The sequence below is a fragment of the Mus pahari genome, chromosome 10 (genome assembly GCF_900095145.1).
Source record: "Mus pahari chromosome 10, PAHARI_EIJ_v1.1, whole genome shotgun sequence".
Taxonomy (NCBI): Eukaryota; Metazoa; Chordata; class Mammalia; order Rodentia; family Muridae; genus Mus; species Mus pahari.
Window position 1 is genome coordinate 56,732,005 of NC_034599.1, and position 4,636 is coordinate 56,736,640.

Sequence of the window (4,636 nt, forward strand, 5' to 3'; positions counted from 1 at the left end):
CCTGCTTGTCCTGTAGGATTGTGTGGTATACTTGTAACATGTTTTATATCATAATATGTAAAAAAAAAAAAAAAACCACATTAGATTACAACCCTAAAGCTACCCACCACAGTCTGTTCCCTTATTTAGCTACTTCCTCCTCCTATGGCTGATTACCAAGGTCGAGCTATCAAAGTATTGAGGTACAGCAATCAAAAGCCCCTTTGGCTCACCTACTTAGCATGCTCAATCAAAATTAAATGCCTCGTCCTAACACGGGGTTTCCCCTTTTACCTTTATAAACCACCACTTGCCTATGTGTCACATCTGTCTCCTCTCTACCCAAAGGCAGTCTGGGATGAATAGCCCTGCCCTCTTTCCCCTGTTCCCTTCCTCTTCTCCCTCTCCCCCCTCCTGGCTCTTATCCCTGCTTTCTGCCTCTCTGGGGGAGAATTGTGCTGAGAATTCGGTCTTGTGGGTCCTGAGCCAATCTCTTACAAGTGCAGCCTACCTGGGGGTCTTTAGGTCCTTTGGGTATACGCTCTCGAAGGGAATTGTGGGGGTCTTCCCCTTCCACTTTCCCTTCCCAGCACCCTGACCATGTGACAAATAGTTCTGATGTCCTCTACCCTGCCTGCCATGGCATGCTACCTCAGCACAGCCCCCAAAGCTTACAGGATAAGCAGGAAGCAGAATTGAAGCCTCCACAGCTGAGAGTGGAAGCCAACCTCTCTTCTTCATAAGCTGACGGCCTGTGGTATTAATACAGCGACAGAAATTGACTGACACAGACCTTAACTGAGAAAAGGCACCCCATTGGTTAAGCAGGGGCCAATCAAATTCTTTTTCTAGGAACTCGAATGCATCATCCAAGTGTCATGTCCAGATTGAACTAAATACTTTTAGACCTAGGAATTGTGGAACAAAGAAAGCCAATCTGCAAAGGAAAAAAAACCAAACATACCAAAATGAGCTTAGCTAAGAGATCCAGATGAGAGTCAGGGGACAGGCCTAGTGTCTGTGAGGGTTTCTGATGGGGCATCTCTCCAGGACTGACTGTCATCCCACCTCTGAGTGCAATGAGATTCCCTAAACTAACAAATTCACCATCATCTAAAGCTAAGTTTAGAGAGAGGCTGGGAATGTGACTCAGTTGGTAGTGAACTTGCATAACATGCTTAAAGTCCTGAATTCTATCCCAATACCACATAAACCTGGCATGATTATACATCTATAATCCAGGACTCAGGAAGTAGAAGCAGGAAGATCAGAAGTTCAAGGTCATCCTCATCTACATAGTGAGTTTGAGGCTACATAAGACCTATCTAGAAAGGGCTTAGAAGCTGAGCAAAGTTTATACCAATTTTGTTTCTTAAAACCTAATGGATTTGGAGCAACACGTCTAGTGAGACTTCACCTATTTCCAGATTTTGCTTAGCAAAATCTGACACAGACCTTAACTGAGGAAAGTCTGCTGTGTGTTGCAGACTCTTCTTGCATAGCTGGGATCTCATTTGGGGCCTTCGTCCCCTGTCAGCTCTCTTCCATAAGTAAGCTGTCTTTGCTGTGGTGTCTCACACAGTATAGCCGAGGCCATCCATTAGTAAGTGCACTGTGTAACCTAGACACTGTGTTCCACTTAGCAGTTTATTTGCTCAGCCTACTTCAGTGAGGACTGTTAGTCTATCGGTCAATAATTAGTCATTCCACAAACATTCATTAAACTATAACCCAACCCCAGCATAGATACATTAAGAAAATAAAGCTCTGGGGCACTGGAGAGATGGCTCAGCATTTAAAACCACATATTGCTTTTGGAGACTATCCGGGTTTGGTTTCCTATACCTGTATCAGGTGACCCACACCCATCTGTAACTCTACCTCCAGGGAATCCCAAGACCCCTTCTGGCCTCTGCACACACACATGTGCACACACACACGTAAACACATGTGAGCAATGAGCATTATAAATAAAATCAAAATGAATCTTTTTAACATTTGTAAAGGAAGGAAAAGAAGGCTTTGGGAGACCTCCGAGCAAACGTGGGCATCCTGTTCTTTTTTTCCTGGAAGCATCAAGGAGTAATTTTGATATTGCCCTCAGCCCAAATGCAGCCAGATGTCACCCCTACAACAACCCACTCTGTGAGGGAGGTGTCAGAGCTAGAGATGTGGCTCAGTGGATAGAGCACTACCCCAACATGTGGGAAACTCTGGGTTCAATCCCCAACATCTGGTATGATGGTGCATACCTGTAACCCTAACCCTAGGGCTAGCCAGAAGATCAGAAGTTCAGAGTTAGCCTCAGCTACATAGCAGGCTCACGGCCAGCCTGGATTACAGGAGATCCTGTCTCCTTTGAGAGGTAAAAGAAAAGGCATCAACACAACCCAATCTCCATCTTGGGGTGGGGTGCATTAAAGAGGGGGTGGTTTTCTAGCCAGTTCCCAAAAGAACTGAGGACGAAACTGGCAGCTGGCCTGGGCAAGGAAGACCCAAAGGGATCAGTCAAGTCCTGTTTTATTTCTTAGTTTTGTTTTGTTTCCTGTTGCTATGACAAAATCAATTTAAGGGAGAAAGGTCTTATTTGACTTGCAGTTAGTTTCAGGTTATAGTCCATCATGTGGGGAACTCAAGGAAGCAGGTACATGATGCAGCTAGACAATTACATCCACAGACAGAGAACAGGTAACGAATGCATGCATGACAGTGCTCATCGTGCTTTCTCCACTTTAATACAACCCAGGATCTACACTGCCCCTTCCTAGGGAATGGTGGCACCCGCCGTGGGAGGGGCCTCATCTCAGTCAGCATCAAGATACACTCCAACAGACAAACTAGATCTAGACAATCCTTCAGTACGACCATGTTCTCAGATGGTTCTAGATTGTGTTAAGTTGACAGTTAGCACTGAGCCTCCCACCTGCCCTTTGGCTATCTAAATGGAATTCTCCAGAGAGATCATCCATCTCCATCTGCACAATTATTGCTGAAATGATGGGATTGTGTAACTATTGTATGATGAGATGAAAGTTTTTACATCACAAACAAATTGTTCACCCTCTAATCCTCACCATCCTCTTCTCCACTCACCCCGTGTTACCTGTCACAAGCGGTATTGTCACATAGACTTGACCCTGGCATACACGCGAGGTTAGAATTTGCTGCTTAATCTTTCTTGCTAGCGTCTCATATATAAGCAGCATCTCCCGTGCTCTTATGACCTCTAATGCCATACAAAGCTCTACCCACTTAAGTCTAATGGAGGGATGGGGAGACAGCTTAATTAGCAAACTGTCACACCTGAACTCAGTCCCCAGAACCCCAAAAGTGGGTATGGTGGTACACCTTGCAAATCCAGGGCTGGGAATATGGAAACTGGTAAATGCCAGGGGCTCAGGGGCCCATAAGCCTAGCTCAGCTTGCAAACGCCAGGCCAGTGAGACCGTTCCTCAGAAAAAACAAGGTGGATAGCACCTGAGAAATGACACCCAGGCTGCCCTCTGGCCTGTACAAACATGTGTGTACACATATTCGTGAGTGCACATGCACACGCACACACACACACACACACACACCGCTGCCCAGAGGAGCCTTTGTTTGCTCTTCCACACTCTCCCCAGAATCCCTTTAGAGGCTGCCACATATGGCTGCATGGTGACACCTCACAGGTGCCCCAAGGAGCCAGGTAGGAGGTGCAGTCACCACCCATCCATCACCTACGCCCCCAGTCACCTCCCACTGCTTCCCCAGGTAGCAGCATTCCCCCACAGTACTCTGGCCTTTTCAAGGACATAAAGCAGAACACACAGCAGATGCTCAGCCACCCCGGGGGAAAGAATAAGTCCAGTGCTTGGAGGGTGGGTAGAGGAGAGCAAAGCTTGGGCCTCTTGCGTGCTGTTCCTCGTGTATTCTAAGGAACCATTCTGGGTAGGAAGATTACAGGTAGGGGTTCAATCAGACTTGCAGACTGGAAAAATTAAAATTCTATTTTTAGATGATAATGTTAAGGAGCTCTATCCCTGGGAGTGGAAAGTAGTCCCGAGCTCCCTGGCCACTAAAGTGTGTCATACAGTCATCTGAAGCCACCGTCACAGCCTCTCTTTCCTTGAATGACCCCGTAAGGGCCCCTAGTAAACAGACACTGAACAGCCCTGCGTCTAATCACCACACAGTATGCAAAGAAGCATGGAATACCTGAGCCTGGCTGTGGTCAACAGTAAGACTTGAGCTCTGACAGAAATCAAGTCTGGAAGTAGACAGCCCAGGGCTAGAACCAGAGCCACTGAGTCCCTCAAAGCCCAGGTTTGCTGTACTTCTGCTACACATCCTTAACATAGGACCCCAAAGTCAGTGCTAGAGCACCATCACAGTCTGCTTGAAGTGAGACAAAAAAAAACCTTATACATACAAACATACATACATACAAACATACATACATACAAACAAACATACATACATACACATACATACATACAAACATACATACATACACATACATACATACATACATACATACATACAAACAAACAAACATACATACATACACACACACATACAACAAACAGGAAAAAAAGACTCCTTTATAATGTTATAATGTCCTAGCAGGCCCACCAGCAACCTCCTAGCTGCTAAAAAAAAAAAAAAAAAAAAAAAA